This window comes from Elephas maximus, chromosome 8 (genome assembly GCF_024166365.1).
Source record: "Elephas maximus indicus isolate mEleMax1 chromosome 8, mEleMax1 primary haplotype, whole genome shotgun sequence".
Lineage (NCBI taxonomy): Eukaryota > Metazoa > Chordata > Mammalia > Proboscidea > Elephantidae > Elephas > Elephas maximus.
This window is the reverse complement of record NC_064826.1, coordinates 9,319,697-9,338,469: the sequence shown is the minus strand read 5'-3', so window position 1 is coordinate 9,338,469 and position 18,773 is coordinate 9,319,697. Positions and strand designations below refer to the sequence as shown.

General features: G+C 48.6%; 1 protein-coding gene and 1 long non-coding RNA gene across 5 annotated transcripts in view; both read left to right on the top strand.

Moving 5' to 3' along the window:
• The window catches only part of TMEM178B (transmembrane protein 178B), a 394,067-nt gene that overhangs the window by 108,156 nt on the left and 267,138 nt on the right, over positions 1-18,773 (top strand). The gene's annotated exons all lie outside the window — the stretch shown is intronic.
• On the top strand, positions 15,548-17,113 carry LOC126082230 (uncharacterized). Of its 4 annotated transcripts, none has more exons than XR_007518505.1 (3): positions 15,548-15,642; positions 15,777-16,245; positions 16,581-17,113. It is a non-coding gene; the product is annotated as an uncharacterized LOC126082230 (long non-coding RNA). The 4 variants fall into 4 exon arrangements; XR_007518506.1 differs by having other exon boundaries at positions 15,548-15,709; positions 15,978-16,245; XR_007518503.1 differs by having other exon boundaries at positions 15,548-15,709.

Below are 18,773 nucleotides of genomic sequence, written 5' to 3'. Positions count from 1 at the left end.
GTCTCAGATGGAGGGATACCAGCCCCTTTGACAAAAACTGAACATCAAACAAAAGTTCCTCAGAGGAAGAAAAGACAACGCAAATAGGAACTCATTTTCCCAAAAGGGAAGGGAAGAGAGTAGCTAGAAATCTGATTTCCTAATGTGATCACTGAAATTCTAAATTATTTCTACTATGTTCAGCTTATAGTATTTTTGAGCATGAACCTCAAATCAGCGTCCCAGTAGGGGGGAAATCTAGGCTCATTTATCAAGGATGTTAAGAATAGGGTCAAAACTTAAGTCTCCCAGAGTCAAATAAAATTCTTAGCAGGGGTCTGCCGCAGGGTTGGTCAGTGTTTTGTTTCACAGTGTGACTTTGTTGCATGAGAGCTGTCTCGTGGCTCTAATGACTCTGGGATTCCTTTGTAACAACCATACAAAACCTGGTTTCGTTCTTTCTGAACCTAATTCATTTTGCTAGAGACCTAGTCTATTATTTGAAATGTACCAGTCCTTCTAATTGGAAACTACTTAAAAATGGCCACCGATTTAACAAACTGTTGTTAGGGAGTGCAAATAAAAAAATCTAAATACAAACAAACAAACGAAAAATAGGCATCCCACTGAGGTTACTACAGGAGCCTCTGTTTACTAATTAACTGTGCAGAAGAACCAGAAGATCGAATGGTCCCCAAAGTGGCCACTAATTTAACAAATTGTATTTTGGTGAGGTTTTTTTTTTTTTATTTTTTTTTTATTTTGGTGAGGTTATGCCAAACAGACAGAAACAAGCATGTTATGGGGCCAAAATACTGGTTTATATGATAAACAAGAGTTCCAGAGGGTGGATCTGACCTATATCTGGAGTGGGCATTTCTCATGTTTCAAACAGATAGTGAAACAAGCTTGTAGGCACAAAGCAACAAATCCTAGCAACAAAGAAAAGAAAAGAAAAAAAAAGTGGAGCTTGGGTCTGAGAGATTATTTACGTTAGGATGACTCCTGAGATTCTGTGGGGGCAATACAGCCCAAGCAGCTCAGCTGGTACCAGAGCCCAAGGTCCTCTGTATCTTGGGGTCACAAAAGATAATGCACCTTTGGTCTCCTGCTTCTGACACCAAAATATGTTAAAGAATAAAATTATTGCTGTATTAGGAGTAGAAAAGAAATGAGTTTTATTGAGGGAATAGTACAACTTGAGTTGGGGAACACAAGACAAAAATAAAAAGTACTCCAAATTTCTGGGAAAGAGAAAGGATTTTTTACAGAAATTTCAGGAACTTCTGAAGAAAATTTCTAATTGGTTGACATTAAAACAAATCCAGCTAGTCAGTCATAAGACAGTCACAAACAAGACCACACACTTACCCTTTTTAACATCAGATATTTCTTACACAAGGTTCTGGGACAGTCTAAACACATACTTTCTCAAGACATTCTATGGAAGTAGCATTCCATATACCTAAAAAAAAAAAAAAAGCCACATACTTTTACCACTAACCTTTAAATTCTTCTAGCAAAGTCAGTCAAGGGTCATGTACTTATGGGAAGCAGAAGTAGGGACAAAATGGAGTTTGATTTCAGACTTGAGTCAGCCATTTTAGTCAGTGAAGCACCTCAGATTTTAGATCACTCTGACATACAGCTATGAAAACCCTCTGGGGCAGTTCCACTCTGTAACACATGGAGTCGACGTGAGTTGGAATTGACTTGATGGTATTAAACAAGAACTAGGTCTAAACGGCTGGTGGTCCTTAAATCTCTGTAAAGTACAGCCTTTGAAAGAGTATAAAGAAAACAAAACCAAAAACCCTCAAACTTGTTGCTCTCAAGTTGATTCCAACTTATAGCGACCCCATGTGTTACAGAGTGGAATTGCTCTGTAGGGTTTTCTTGGCTGTGATCTTTATGGCAGTAGACCTTTCTTCTGCTAGAGCATGGAGATAGAATTTTTTTCCGTTTGTGCTGCTTCTTGGAAAGTCTTCCACACTACCTTGAGGGTTCTTACCCAAGGAGAAGAGAATTCTTTGTGGCTTTCTCTCAGGCTCCTCACTCTCCCAGGGTTCTCTGTGGAGGAGCCCAATGATAGCCATTTCCAGTAGCACAGCACCTGCTCCTCAAGCCTGAGGACAACACAGGGGCCCAGGTTCTGCAGCGGGGTTCTGGGGGCACCCACCGCCCCTTCCTCCCTGGTATTTTGCACGTGTTGCTCAGTAAGCGTTTGTTGACTGACTGTCATGTGACTGGAGTGAGTGACGGATCTGCAGGTACTTCACCTACTTGGTTCAGGTTCTAAGCCTGGAGGATTGTCCTAGTTTTCACTGTCCTTCCTCCCCCTCTGTTGTCCTGTTATTGTGAGCTGCCATGGAGTTGGCTCCAACTTGTGGCAACCCCATATATAACAGAACAAAATGTTGCCCAGTCCTGCACCATCTTCACAATCATTGATATGCTCGAGTCTATTGTCGTGACCACTGTGTATATTGAGTGCCTTCCAACCTAGGAGGCTCAGCTTCTAGCACTATTATCAGACCATGTTCATCATAATCCATAAGGTGTTTATTGGCTGATTTTCAGAAATGGATCACCAGGCCTTTCTTCTTAGTCTGTCTTAGTCTGGAAGCTCTGCTGAAGCTTGTCCACCATGGTGACCCTGAGCTGGTATTTGAAATCCTGGTGGCATAGCTTCCAGCATGACAGCAACACACCAGCCACCACAGTGCAAGAAACTGACAAGCAGGTCTTGTTGTTGTTAGGTGCCATCTAGTTGGTTCTGACTCATAGCAGCCCTATGTACAACAGAACAAAACACTGCCCAGTCCTGTGCCATCCTCACAATCATTGCTATGACTGAACCCATCGTTGCAGCCACTGTGTCATTCCATCTAATTGAGGGTCTTCCTCTTTTTTCCTGACACTCTACCAAATGTGATGTCCTTCTCCAGGGACTGGTCCCTCCTGATAACATGTCCAAAGTACATGAGACAAAGTCTTGCCATCCTTGTTTCTAAGATGCACTCTTGGCTGTACTTCTTTCAAGACACACTTGTCCTCTAGGGACCCTCAAATCCCTTCCAGTGGATTTGGGAAGTCTCCAGGGATGTCTTGTGTGTACCCCTAAAGGTTCCCGGCTCTAGGCTACCTGGAGGGCTCTTATGTTTACTCCCGAATGTGCCAAGACCCCATCTTCTCCACCAGCATCACCTTCTGCTCACCCTGCTCCCAAGTCTGCTGTGTGAGAGCGTCTGCTTGCCCACTCTGCTTCATGTGGGGCTGTCCAGCTGCTGCTGTGGCCCAGCCTCCTGGCCCGTGGTCCCTCTGCCAGAGAGGAGTGCTAGCCATGCTGCTGTTTAGCGTGGCCATGTCCTACAAGGACTTGGGGGCGTTGGCTCTTTCCGGTGTTTGTGAAATCTCTCTTCCCCAGGATCCAGCACAAGCCCCAGCCAGGTGCTTGGAGCCTCTGTGAGCATCACTGCCCCTTTGTTTGGAAGGAGCTATCTCTCCTGCTGTCTGCTTACCTGGCTCCGAGCTTGTGCACCCCCACCCTTGTGCACCTACATGAATGTTTTCCCAGCAACTTCTCTGGTCCCATGCATGTAAACCTTGGGAAGGTCCAGGAGATGAAGACAGGTATCCCGGCCCAACTGCAGCTGCTCTGGTTTCCAAGCAGTGCCTTCCTGCTCTGTGCTGAGGCTGCCCTCCTGACCCCCAGACGTGCCCAGACTCGGCCGAAGGAAGAAGCAGGCAGACAGCGGGTGGGGAGGCGGTGGTTCCTGGGAACCCACACAGAGCAGGGCCCCACCACGGTCTTCGTTGTCATGCTGGTGGGGACTTTGGTCCTTGGTAGTGTTTTCTCAGAGTTCTTCATTCACAAAACTTCCGTTTCTTGAGTTCTTTTAGGTCCTTTGTCATTGGGTCTCTTTCCTGCCCATGGGGATCCGGTGCCATGAACAGAGAGAGATAGGGTTGGTGTGGGGTCTGTGTGTCGGTGTGGGGTGGGGAGAAAGCTCTATCAGTGAGTCAGGTGACAGGCTCAGCTTGTGACCCAAGTTCAGGGCCATGGGGAGGAACCCAGTACTGGTCCTAGAGGATCCAAGTGGGTGTCCAGAGCCATAGTCCAAAGGGGACCTTCGGGGGATCAGGGGTTTTCTCTATCTGACTGGCTTGACTTCAAGGACCCATGAGTCTTACCTCAGAAACTTGTTGCTGTTGCCGTTGAGTCGATTCCGACTCATAACGACCCTATAGGACAGAGTAGAACCACCGCGCAGGGTTTCCAAGGCTGTAATCTCTAGTGGCGTAGTGGTTAAGTGCTACGGCTGCTAACCAAAGGGTCGGCAGTTAAAATCCGCCAGGTGCTCCTTGGAAACTCTATGGGGCAGTTCTACTCTGTTCTATAGGGTCGCTATGAGTCGGATTCGACTCGATGGCACTGGGTGGTTTTTAATCTCTACAGAAGCAGACTGCTACATCTTTCTTCTGAGGAGCAGCTGGTAGATTTGAACCCTTGACCTTTGGGTTAGCTGCCAAGCACTTAACCACTGTGCCACCAGGGCTTCTTACCACAGGGAAAGGGTTTGTTGGAGGGGACACCTGACAGGGTTCTACACTGGGGAGCTGAGAACAGAAGCGCCCTATCCTGCCCTCCCCCGGGAGCCTCTCTTTCCCCATCTGCTCGGTCTACCCAGCTTCCTCCCTCCTGCCTCCCCATAGCTCCCACCTGCATCTCATCTTCTTTGTGTATTTTTTGTGCTTTCCCGGGTTCCAGCCCAGTCTCACGCCCCTCTGCACTGCAGTGCCTTCTGCAGGGTTTCTGGTGCCGTTCTCCTTGCAGGAGGGTTGGACTGGCCTGGCTCAGCCTTGTGCTGGGCCACATGTCCCAGGATGCTGCAGGACACTGGGTTGGCCAGTCCCAGGATGGGCAGAGGCTCCCAGAGTTCAGCCTGTGGCTTCGGAAGCAGCAGGAAAGTGAGTGAAGCACCGCCTCCCAGGAGGGATTTGGGTGGCGAGGCTTTCCCAGGCGCGATTTCTCTGGTTTCAGGAGGTAGAACCGTGCAGACTGGGGCCAAAGTGGTTTCTGCGATCCCTGCACAGTCGGCAGCCTCACCAGGGGCTGGAGCCCTGGGCTGCCCTCCCCTGCCATCTGGCATCCGCACTTTGAGTCATTTGGTTAGCGTGGAGCCCGTGCGTCTTTGCTTCGCTTCTCTGAGGGGAAGCTCAGGAAATGACGCTTGGTGCATTTGCTGTTACGTGTGGTGTGGGAGTCCCGGGTGGTGCACAGGGTTAACGTGCTCACTGAAAGTTGGAGGTTTGAGTCCACCAGAGGTGCCTCAGAAGAGAGGCCTGGTGATCTGCTTCCAAAAAGTCAGTCACTGAAAACCCTGTGGAGCACAGCTCAGCTCTGACACCAGGGGCTTAGTGAGGGTAGTGAGTGCCCAGGGGCAATCGCTAAGTTGCACCCCCCCATTTGAGCATCCAGGGACAGTCTCTAAGTTGCATCTCCCCCCCTCCCCCGCCATAACCGATTTGAGCATCCAGGGCAATCTTTAAGTTGCGCCCCCTCCCCAATTTCAAGATGAATAAATGTTGATGACGGCCATGTGTCCGCAGATACTCCTTCCCCCCTCTTGTCCGGCTGCCTTTCATACTTGTGGTGCCTCGGAATGTCATTCTGAGCCTCGTCTGGTGTCCTCTTGGTCTTGCGCTTGGGGGCAGGCACCCCCTTCTGCTCCCCTTGCTGCGCCTCTGGCTGACACACATGAGTCACCATGAGTTGGAGTCGGCTTGATGACAGCTGGTATGTGTGGTGTGTGGTGGTGAGCACACCAGTTCAAGTACCGGCACTCCTGGAATCTTCAGGACAGCCCTGAGAGGTGGGTATCATTGCCCTCCTTTTACATACGAGGAAACTGAGTCAGGCAGGGTGGAGAGACTTGCCCAGGGTTTCCCGACGAGTAAGTGGAAGAGTTGGTACTGCAGCCTGGACCTCTGACTTCCTGTCCCAATAGCCTCATCTACATGCAGAGCGTGGAGCCTCCCTAGGTGTCACATGGAGATAAAGAAGAAATAAACTTACATTCCAGTTAGGATAAGCTGCAAACAGCATCCATTAAGACAGTCATTTGAGAGCTGATTGCTCTGCGTCAGTGATTGTGACCTTGAAGTGCTCACACAAGAGGACTCAGAAATTACTGGCTGCTTCGCAACGCCTGGGTGGCACTGTGGATTGAAGATAAGCCAGCAGAGAAGCCAGGTCACGAGCTCGCCCAGGCCTGGGAACCTCTGAAAACAGCTTGCCTTGTGACTTGTTGGCAATACTGACCTGGAAGGTGTCCCTGGATCCTGCTGGTGGAGGGAGAAAGATCCCAGCCTCAGGCCTGTGTGCTGCGTTGATTGTAGGAATCTGAAGCCCAGACCAAGGAAGCCAGAGTGTCCTTGGGAAGCAGGGCGGTAGGGCAGCCGGGTGCATCCTGGCACTGAGATGTGGCTCTACCTTTAGGGTGCCGTGCCGCCCAAGCCTGCCGAGGACAGTTGTTAACTGCTGTCGGGCCAGCCCCCAACTCACGGTGACCCCATGCACAAGGGAACAAAACACTGCCCAGGCCTGCACCATCCCCGTGATGAGTGGCAGATCAGACTGCTGTGGTCCACAGGGTTTTCTGTGGCTGATTTTTCAGCAGTAGATCACCAGGCCTTTCTTCCTAGTCCCTCTTAGTCATGAAGGTTCACTGAAGCCTGTTCATGGCAACAGACGAGCCTCCACTGACAGACGGAGGGTGGCTGCACGTGAGGTGCATTGACCGGGAATCAAACCTGGGTCTCCCGCGTGGAAGGCGAGAATTCTGCCCCTGAATCAGCAGTGTCCCCATGCAGAGGGCATCACAGGAGGCTTTGCTGAGCCGTTTCAGCATGGCTTGGGATGAACCCCCAGTGACCCGAGAAGGCCCCTCCCTGCAGCGTTCCAGGACGTAGCGGAAGGCAAGGCTCAAGCTGTGAGTGTTGGCCAGGAGAGGCCCATGGTGGGGGCTCCCCAGGAAGCCAGAGGCCTCTGGTACCCAGAGGGACACGATAAGGGGATGGAAGACTTCCAGGGCAGGCTGGAGCCAGGACGGACATGCCAGCCCAGCCTGCGAGGCCCTCCTCTTGAAATGTTCTTTCTGACGATGAATGCGATGCCCTTCCTCTTTGAATTGTCATTCCCGGCATAGTAGACCATATGGTTGTCCAATTCAGAATGGCCAGTACCAGTCCGTTTCAGCTCACTAATGCCTAGGATATCGATGTTTATGCGTTCCATTTCATTTTTGATGATTTCTGAATTCCCTAGAGTCATACTTCGTACATTCCAGGTTCTGATTATTGACGGTTGTTTGCAGCTGTTCTCATTTTGAGTCAGGCCACGTGAGCAAGTGAAGGCCCTTAAAGTTTTACTCCATCCACATCATTAAGGTAGACTCTACTTCGAGGATGCAGCTCTTCCCCAGTCCTCTTCTGACTGCCTTCCAGCCTGAGGGGCTCACCTTCCGGCACCGTACCAGTTAATGTTCCGCTGCTATTCATAAGGTTTTCACTAGCTAATGCTTTTCAGAAGTAGACTTCCGGGTCCTTCTTCCTAACCTGTCTTAGTCTGGAAGCTCAGCTGAAACCTGTCCACCATGGGTGAACCTACTAGTGTTTGTAGTACTGGTGGCATAGCTTCCAGCATCACAGCAACACACAAGCCACTACAGTATGACAAACTGACAGACGCATGGGGTTCAGCCCTTAGTAACCACTAATAAACTTTTGTCTCGTCTATTCTGTCATTGTTAGCTGCCTAGAAGAGGCTCTGCCTCATGGTGGCCTTATTTGTAACAGAACAAGCCATTGCCCAGTCCTGTACCATCTTCATGATCATTGGTATCTAGATACTTCCTTCAAGTAAGCTCGTGCACAATTTTTCCTTTTGTTTCTGATTTATTTTGCTCAGCATAATGTTTAATCCTTTCAAGTTTCATCCATGTCATGGCAATGGCTTTTTATTTTTTAGTTGTGTAGAGAATACATTCTCATGGTTGAAAATTTTGCAAGTATGAAAGAGTCTACAAGGAAATGTGTCTTTCTCACTCATTTTCCCAACCCCCCAGTTCCTTCCCATAAGGTTATGATGAGTTAGTTTCCTTGTGTTTCCATTCAGAGATATTTGTGCAGGCATCTACCCACACATCTATTTATATACTTACCTCTATATCTGTCCTCTCCTTTCTCCCTTGTACATACATGTAGTATATTTTTTACAATGGCTTGAACCTTGCTTATTTCCACTTAATTCATCCTGTAAAGTTTTCCATGTCAGTTCATAAATAATTTTGTCTTTTTAGAAAATGGTTGTATTGCCTTTCATTGTGTGGATCTATCACGATTTTTTAAACCAGTCTCCTCGTGATGGAATTCTTGGTCGCTATTGTAAGCAAAGTGGCAAGGGGTAACCTTGAACGGTGCCATTTCACATCTGTGAGGTCGTAGCTCTTGGATTAATTACAGGAAGTGGGATTTCTTGGTCAAAAGTAGGAGCCTTTGTAATATTGATAGATATTGACAAATCGCTTCCCTTCCAGAGAGCGGCTACATATTTCCAAAGTTTACACTCCAACTGCATTTGGTTCTGAGGGTGCCTTTTTCCCCACAACCTCCCCACGTGGTGTGCTATCAAATGTGTGAACCTTTACCAAAATGGTAGTTGAAAATGGTATTTCAATGCAGGTTTAACCTGTAGTTCTTTGTTATGGTGCTGTTGAGCATCTTTCCCTGTGTTCAACAGACATTTGTGCTTCCTTTCATTGAACTGTCTGTTCATAGTCTTTGCTCATTTCTTAATCGGATGGTTGGTTTTTTTCTTACCAATGTGTAGGTGCTTCTGTGTATGAGGAAAATTAGTGCTTTGTCTGTTCTGTTGTTGTTGTGTGCGGTCGAGTCGATTCTGACTTACAGCAACCCTGTAGGAGTTGCACATATTTCCCTCAGTTTATCTTTTGATTTTGCTTATGGTGGGTTTTGCTGTGCTGACATTTTCTATCTTTCCCATTGCCATTGAGTCAATTCCAACTCATAGCAACCCTATAGGATGGAGTAGAATTGCCCCGTAGGGCTCCCAAGGCTGTAAATCTTTACAGAAGCAGACTGCCACATCTTTCTCCCTCGGAGCGGCTAGTGGGTTCAAACCGCCGACCTGTCGGTGAGCAGACAAACCTTTAACCACTGCACCATCAGGGCTTATTTGTATCTTTATGTAGTCAAATTTATCAGTGTATTCTTTTACGGATTTTGGGCCACAGTTGGAATGGATTTCTCCCTTCTGAGGTTATTAAAGAGTTTTCTCATGGTTTCTTCTAGTACTTTAATGATTTAACCTTTTTGTGGGGGAGGGCTTTGTATTCATCATATTATGGTAAATTTATATATGTAATATATGTAGAAACACTGGTGGCATAGTGGTTGAAGAGCTATGGCTGCTAACCAAAAGGTTGGCAGTTCAAATCCACCAGGTGCTCCTTTGAAACCCTGTGGGCCAGTTCTGCTCTGGCCTGTAGGGTTGCTATGAGTCAGAATCGACTCCATGGCACCAGATTTGGTTTTTTAGTATATGTATGTGTATTTATATATATAACAAAAAGTTTGCCGTTTTTGTGGGTACAATTCAATGGCATTAATTACTTTCACCGTGTTGTGTTACATTACTGCTATCCATTTCCAAAAGTTTTACATCTCCCCAAAGAGAAACTCTGTACCTCTTGAACAATACCTCCCATCCCCTGCCCACCACCAGCCCTTGGTCACCACTAATAAGCACTGGTCTCTATGCACTTGACTGTTCTAGATATCTCACGTAAATGGGGTCGTACACTATGTGTCCTTTTGTGTCTGATTTAGTATGGATTAACTATTTTCAAATAAATATTTGATCCATTTGGAGAGTATCTGGGTCTAAGGTTTTATTTTTTTCTAGAGGCCTCTGGCCCAGGTGGACGCTGCCCAGTTCTGCTTCACTGCAGCAGTGGGGTGGTTCCCTGAGGCCTTGGGAAACTGGAGAGAGACCGCCGTCTTTCTGTCTGTCTGTCTTATCTCACCCTGCGGCTGGCTTTAGGGATGACCTGAATGCAGACCTGGGAATTGGTGACAGTGGTGACCGTGTGCAGGAGGACGGGGCAGTCCTGCCAGGAGTGGCTACCCCAGTCATGTGATTCACTCCTCTTCTCTCGCAGTGTGGGTACCTGGGGCCCAGCAAGGACCCCTCACCATCTCTCTTCCCAGAGGGAACTGTGCGTCCCACACGGGACCCCTCATCACCTCTGGTCCTAGAGGAGACTGCGCATCTCCTCTTTGCTTCCTGTGCTCTGAGAGTCAGAGCGGCCATTTGCTTCATGGCAGCTGCCTGCCCCTGCCCAGGAGCAGGAAAACTCACAGCAGCCAGGACACCAAGTGTCTACCAGAGAGCTGCATGCATGGAGATCCTTAATGAGATGGATTGACATGGTGGCTGCAACGGTGGGCTCAAACATAGTCAAGATTGTGAGGATGGCGCAGGACCAGGCCATGTTTCGTTCTGTTATATATGAGGTCACCGTGGGTTGGAGCCGGCTTAAATGGCACCTAACCACAACAAGGATACCAAGTGTCCACTGAAATGCTCCACAGGTACCCTCCCTGTCTACTCTATGGTGCCTGGATGATGGCAGCGCTTGCCATGCCCTCCCCTCAGGGGTCCTGCTACCAGCGCACACTGCCCCCTGCTGGACCAGTTCCTTCAGAGTTAGGCCCTCATGGCCTCAAGGGCAGGCCCCAGACTACTTCTTCCCCATTTCCACATCCCCCTCACTGAAGTAGGGTCTTCCTTCCTCCACAGGCCTCCCTGATTTACTTGGCTATCTGCAACTGTCTCCACTCAGCTCCAACAGCACCATGTGGCACTTACCAGAACGCACCAGAACTTACCAGCACTTACTAGAACTTACCAGAATGCAGGTGTTCCTTTATGCCTGCCTGGGTCTCTGTGCCAGGGGTCCCCCTTTGTTTTCCTCTCCCTTAGGGTCGACACGGGAGCCGTGCCCAAGGTTCGGTGTGGGTCGTGGTTAGCAGGAGACCCCCAGGGGAGGGCCAAGGGGAGATGGTGGGATGGGCCGTCCACTCTTCCCACATAGAACTTCTCCTGCCATGTAAACACGGAGAATGTGGCTCTGATTTCATTAATGAGTAGATTCCTTTTTTGAGGAGTGATTGGGTTCTTTCTCTATGGGTCCCAAAGGACTGTGTTTTCTGGGAGAAAAAAAAGTAAAATGCAGAAAAGTAGAAAGAATACTGTAACAAATATCAGGTACTCACGGCCTAGAGTGATCAAATGCCAGAGCTTTTCAGTGTCTCTCAAGAGAACGTGGAGATGCAGTGGACGCTTTCTTTGTGCCCCCTCTGGGTCCTCCTTGGGCAAGCACTTTCCTGAGCGTGTGGGTCTCAGCTGTGTTCCAGCTTACACACCTTACTTACCTAGAGATGTCTTCTTAAGCAGTGCCTAGAGTTCCTTTATGTGGTTTGGAAATTTACACAGTAAATTTACACAATCATATGATACTATACCTACCAATCCGCAGTTTTCTGTTTCACTCAACAGTGTATTTTGAGACCTGTATCTACAGTAACATGAAAAGATCTAGGTCAATATTCCATCATGTGAATACAACCGCATTTTATTGTTCTATTTCCTAATTGATGGACATTTTGTTTTTCTAATTTTTTTTTTTCTTTTGTGATCAGTGTTGTACCAAACATCTTTGTACATGTCTCCTCTTCCTGTGTCATTTTGGCCCTTAGGGAATATACATTTCTACCTCATATACATTTCTGGTGAGTTCTGGTAAGTTCTAGTAAGTGCTGGTAAGTTCTGGTGAGTTCTGGTAAGTGCCACATGGTGCTGTAGGAGCTGAGTGGAGACAGTTCCAGATAGCCAAGTAGATCAGGGAGGCCTCTGGAGGAAGGAAGACCCTACTTCAGTGGTAGGGATGTGGAAATGGGGAAGAAGTAGTCTGGGGCCTGCCCTTGAGGCCATGAGGGCCTAACTCTGAAGGAACTGGTCCAGCAGGGGGCAGTGTGCGCTGGTAGCAGGACCCCCTGAGGGGAGGCCATGGCAAGTGCTGCCGTTGTCCAGGCACCACAGAGTGGACGAGGAGGGCAAACGTGATTTTGTCAAGTTTGTAACAATTTACGCTCCCGTCAGCAGTGTCTGAAAGTTTCTTTTTTCCGTATCTTTACGAAACCTTGACGTTATCTGAGTCTTTTAGGTTTTTTGTTCTCACGGGGAGGTGGAAAGTTAAAAAAATTAGAAATACCATCTTGGGTTCCACCAGTGTTTCATCGGGTTAGAATTAGGGGCTGGGGTCCGGGAGACACTTGCCCAACTACCAAGTGCCAGCATCATAGGTTACAGGGGAGTCCTGAGTCGTGACTTTCCTGGGTACCTCAGACTCCATTGGGCAGTTGCATCAATGCTTCTGTTCTTATGTCTGTGAGGGACTTAGAATGGTGGGAGACGCATTCCAGAAACTCACTGGTGTAACTGATATAAGAGGGCATTGGCAAGGTCAGGACCAGAGATGCCTTGAAGGGTGGTGGGCTCAGCCCTGGAGCCAGGATGCTGGTGGTAGACTAGTCATGAAGATGCCCGAGCTAGGAGGTGGGTGGGAGAAGGTTCCAGAAATGTGGCTGAGATAGAAACCAACTGAGGAGCAGTACGTGAGGCAAGAAGATGGGATAACAGGAAACCATCTGTAGGATATCCATTTCTCTTGCTAAACTATGCCCGATACATGCTCGCTGCGTGTCTTAAAGGACTCGGATGGTGTCTGACACGTGTAGTAAATCTGTACTCTCTGTGGTGATAGAGTATGGCTGAAGACAAATAACAGCAACGATAGCATTAATAATATGGAGTCCTCGCACAGGCCAGGCACTAAGTGCTTACCTGTATCAGTTTACTGAATTCTCACAGCACTCCTAAGGGGATGGTGGTGTTGCTGTTGTTAGGGGCTGGTGAGTTGGTTCCGACTCACTGCAACCCTGTGTACAACATTACAAAACATTGTCCAGTCCTGTGCCATCCTCATACTCGTTGCCATGTTTGAGCCCATCGTTGCAGCCACTGTGTCAATCCATCTCATTGAGGATATGCCTCTTTTGCGCTGACGCTCTGCCTTACCAAGCACGGTGTTCTTCTCTAGGGATTGATCCCTCCTGATAACATGTCCCAAGTATGTGAGACGAAGTCTGGCCGTTCTCACTTCTTAGGAACATTCTGGCAGTACTTCTTCTAAGACAGGTTTGTTTGTTCTTCTGACAGTCCATGGCATATTCAGTATTCTTAAATGAATATTCAAACCATATTCAACATCATAATTCAAAGGCATCAATTCTTTAGTCTGCCCTAAGGGGAAAGCTACTCTTTTTGTTGTGGTTGTTTAGAATATACATAGCAAAACATCCATCAAGTCGATAGCTTCTGCATGTACAATTCAGTGATATTGACCACGTTCTTTAAGTTGCGCAAATGCTCTCACCCTCTCTTTTGGTTTTGTTCCTCCCCCATTAACATAAACTCACGTCCCAAGCTTCCTATCTAACCTTTTGAGTTGCTGTTGTCAATTTTATCCCATATAGATAGTTCTTTAAAAGAGCATAGTGTTCAGGGCAGACAGTCTTTACTAACTAAGCTAAACTATTGTTTGGTTTAAAGAAGACTTCAGGGGATATATTTGGTTTAAGATTTAAAGATTATCTCAAGGCAGTAGTTTCAGGGGTTCATCCAGCCTCCATGGCTCCAGAAAGTCTAGATTTCATGAGAATTTGTGATTCTGTTTTGCATTTTCAGGGGTTAGCTACTTTTATCCTATGCCCTTTAAGGTGAAGACACTGAGGCTCAGAGGGCTTTGTTGACTTGGCCAAGACCACACACCCAGAAGGCCTCAGAGTCGGAATTTGAACCTCTGCCAGCAGGCCGCATAACCCACGCCCTGAGCCTGTACAGTGCTGTTGGCCACAGCAGGGAAATGTCTTCATTTCTGGTTTTGAATTTCATAAGTCTCACATGTCCACTAGGTGTGCCCGACCCAAGCCATGGGATTTTCAGTCGCCTCATATGCATGGGAAAACTGAACAGTGAATAAGGAAGACCAAAGAATAATTGACACCTTTGAATTGTAGTGTTGGTGAAGAATACTGAATAACGTGGACTGCCAAAAGAATGAACAAATCTGTCTTGGAAGAAGTACAACCAGAACGGTTCTTGGAAGCCAGGATGGCGTGACTTCATCTCACGTACTTTGGACGTGTTATCAGGAAGGACCAGTCCCTGAAGAAGGACATCATACTTGGTAAAGTAGAGGGTCAGCAAAGAAGAGGAAGACCCTCAGTTAGATGGGTTGACGCAGCTATCTTGTACCCCTGAGGGTGGCAGACCCACAGTGGAAGAAGCTGGCCAGGCGTTTGTTCATGATGCCAGCTTGTACCCTCTCCTGCAACAGTGGGCTCGAGCGTAACGATTGGGAGCATGGCTCAGGACTGGGCAGTGTTTCGTTCTGTTGTACATGGGGCCTCCATGAGTCAGAACTGACTCTACGGCACCTAACAACAACAACAACAACAACACTTTTCCATTAGGGAGTCAGGATGAGATAACCCTTTAGTTGACATCTTTAATGTAGGCAAACAACTTAAATGAGAAAATAGCCAATTTTGTGAAGAGAGGGAGAAAGAATAATAATTCATTTATTTGGACTTTGATTTCTTTTTGTGATCTTATTTTTCATTCTATTTTTAGCTAAGGCACAGGACAAATTGAAAAGTAAAATAATTAATCATCTGATTTTAGGGTCTTTATACAATCCAGCCTCCCTATTCCTGCCCCAAACACACACCGCACACAGACATACACACACCCCATGCACACACCACACATACACACACACCACACGTACACACACACCACTCATGCATACCACATACACACACATGACAACCCCTCACACCCCACTCCCCCCACCCACTCTTTTTCTCTCTTTCGCTTCCTCTGTCTCTAATTAACTGGCCAATAAAAAGGAAAATCAGCATTATATAACTTTTTTTTTTAATGGAAAGCTTAGTAATCTGAATTTGTTTTTAGTGGAAACCAAACATTCATCCAGCTATTTGGAAGCACCTGGGCAATGGCCTGAGCCCTCGTTTTTACCTGGGTTAGCCTGTGTGTGTGAACTGGCTGACCTGGCCTCGTGGAGACGAACCCCTGAGGGCTCCAGAAGTTGGCCAGGTGTTTGTCCCCGATGCTATCTTGTACCCCCAAGGGCAGCAGACCTACAGTGTGAGAAGTTGGCCAGGTGTTTGTCCACAATGCCATCTTATACCCCTGAGGGTGGCAGAACCACAGTGTGAGAAGTTGGCCAGGTGTTTGTCCACAATGCCATCTTATACCCCTGAGGGTGGCAGAACCACAGTGTGAGAAGTTGGCCAGGTGTTTGTCCACAATGCCATCTTATACCCTTGAGAGTGGCAGAACCACAGTGTGAGGAGTTGGCCAGGTATTTGCCCACAATGCCATCTTATACCCCCGAGGGTGGCAGAACCACAGTGTGAGAAATTGGCCAGGTGTTTGCCCACAATGCCATCTTATACCCCCGAGGGTGGCAGAACCACAGTGTGAGAAATTGGCCAGGTGTTTGTCCACAATGCCATCTTATACCCCTGAGGGTGGCAGAACCACAGTGTGAGAAGTTGGCCAGGTGTTTGCCCACAATGCCATCTTATACCCTTGAGAGTGGCAGAACCACAGTGTGAGAAGATGGCCAGGTGTGTGCCCACAATGCCATCTTATACCCTTGAGAGTGGCAGAACCACAGTGTGAGAAATTGGCCAGGTGTTTGTCCACAATGCCATCTTATACCCTTGAGAGTGGCAGAACCACAGTGTGAGAAGTTGGCCAGGTGTTTGCCCACAATGCCATCTTATACCCCCGAGGGTGGCAGAACCACAGTGTGAGAAATTGGCCAGGTGTTTGTCCACAATGTTATCTTATACCCCTGAGGGTGGCAGAACCACAGTGTGAGAAGTTGGCCAGGTGTTTGTCCACGACGCCATCTTACACCCCTGAGGGTGGCAGAACCACAGCGTGAGAAGATGGCCAGGTGTTTGTCCACGATGCCATCTTATACCCCTGAGGGTGGCAGAACCACAGTGTGAGAAGATGGCCAGGTGTTTGTCCACGATGCCATCTTACACCCCTGAGAGTGGCAGAACCACAGTGTGAGAAGTTGGCCAGGTGTTTGTCCATGATGCCATCTTACACCCCCGAGGGTGGCAGAACCACAGTGTGAGAAGTTGGCCAGGTGTTTGCCCACGATGCCATCTTATACCCTTGAGAGTGGCAGAACCACAGTGTGAGAAGTTGGCCAGGTGTTTGCCCACAATGCCATCTTATACCCCCGAGGGTGGCAGAACCACAGTGTGAGAAATTGGCCAGGTGTTTGTCCACAATGTTATCTTATACCCCTGAGGGTGGCAGAACCACAGTGTGAGAAGTTGGCCAGGTGTTTGTCCACGATGCCATCTTACACCCCTGAGGGTGGCAGAACCACAGCGTGAGAAGATGGCCAGGTGTTTGTCCACGATGCCATCTTATACCCCTGAGGGTGGCAGAACCACAGTGTGAGAAGATGGCCAGGTGTTTGTCCACGATGCCATCTTACACCCCTGAGGGTGGCAGAACCACAGTGTGAGAAGTTGGCCAGGTGTTTGTCCACGATGCCATCTTACACCCGCGAGGGTGGCAGAACCACAGTGTGAGAAGTTGGCCAGGTGTTTGCCCACGATGCCATCTTATACCCCCGAGGGTGGCAGAACCACAGTGTGAGAAGTTGGCCAGGTGTTTGCCCACAATGCCATCTTACACCCCTGAGGGTGGCAGAACCACAGTGTGAGAAATTGGCCAGGTGTTTGCCCACAATGCCATCTTATACCCTTGAGAGTGGCAGAACCACAGTGTGAGAAGATGGCCAGGTGTGTGCCCACAATGCCATCTTATACCCTTGAGAGTGGCAGAACCACAGTGTGAGAAATTGGCCAGGTGTTTGCCCACAATGCCATCTTATGCCCTTGAGAGTGGCAGAACCACGGTGTGAGAAATTGGCCAGGTGTTTGCCCACAATGCCATCTTACACCCCTGAGGGTGGCAGAACCACAGTGTGAGAAATTGGCCAGGTGTTTGCCCACAATGCCATCTTATAACCCCGAGGGCGGCAGAACCACAGTGTGAGAAGTTGGTCAGGTGTTCATCTGCGATGCCGTCTTGAGCTGTGCACTGTGGGGCCTCTTGGAGCCTGGCCGCATCCCCATCGTGCACCGCTGTCTGGTGACTCATGGGCCATCATTTCACTCCCCTCTGTAGAAGCTGGGATGAAGAGTTTCTACACTGTTTATCTTCTATACTGTTTATCTTCTCACCGTCCCTCCCCTTCAGGACAACTGCCTCATGCTGAATCCTTAATTCAAAGAAAATGGATATTTCCCTCTGGCCCGGGAGTGGGGATTCTTATCAAGAGTGACATTAAAAAAGTGCCAGGTGGCCTCTGTCCCTTCGCGCCATCCCTCATCGCTCCTGCCTGTCTCTGTCACTGTCTCCCCATCTCTGATCCGTCTCCACCTCTGGTCCCATGGGAGAGCCCGTGAGCTCATTGTTTTCCAGTGAAAGCCCCAATCCCTCTCCTGCCGGCCCGTCTCATCTGTCAGCTGCAGATGGATGGCTGCTCCACAGCCAAAGGCTGAAGGAGTCATAGGCGCCTGCGGTGGTCTGTGTGCCGGGGGGACGACCATGGGGAGGCCAGCAGCAGCTCTGGGCTCTGAACTTTCTGGAAGGTCATTAGGGATGTGATGGGAATAAGGGAACAGTTTCTTTTCTGTACCCCAAACGGTAATTTACAGCCACACCTCACCCTCTTGTTCTCTCCCAAGTAGTCTGTTTCCAACTGGAAAATACGTGAGCAAAGTGGGAAGGAGGCAGCCAAAACTAGCAGGGGAGAGGGAAGGAGTAGGTAAGCACAGCAAAGCCTGTTCTAGATTCCTGCTGTGAGGGAGCCACTATGTGCTGGGGCAGCAGTGGCTCAGTGGTGGGATCCTCGCCTTCCGTGTGGGAGACCCAGGTTCGATTCTCGGCCAGTGCACCTCATGCAACGCCACCCATCCGTCAGTGCAGGCCTGTGTGTTGCTGTGATGCTGAACAGGTTTCAGCAGAGCTTATAGACTAAGACCAGGAAGAAAGGCCTGGTGATACACTTCTTAAAACCATCCAGTGAAAACCCTGTGGATCAAAACAGTTGTGGGGATTGTGTAGGACCGGGCAGTGTTTTGTTCCATTGTGTGTGGGGTCGCCGTGAGTCGGGGACCGACTCGACGGCTGCTAACAACACTATATAATGACATTGAAAACACCTTGGTTAGAACATGCCAGAAAGACTCAGAAATGGGGACGAAACATCCAGACTCCAGGGATGAGGCAATGAGGGTAAAAAGGTGGTAGATCCCACGAAAGATGGGGAGACCTGTAGCACAGAAGGTTGTGAAACGTTAGATTCTGTGGTGTTAGGTCAAGGAAAAGCGTCAACTGATGAGGACACGGAGGGAGGAACACCTCCCTCAGGTGCAGAAGGAGAGGGCACCGTGGTGACCCAGCCACGAGACCGTGCGATTCTACTTCCTAACTGTATGTTGACACCAGCTGATACCCA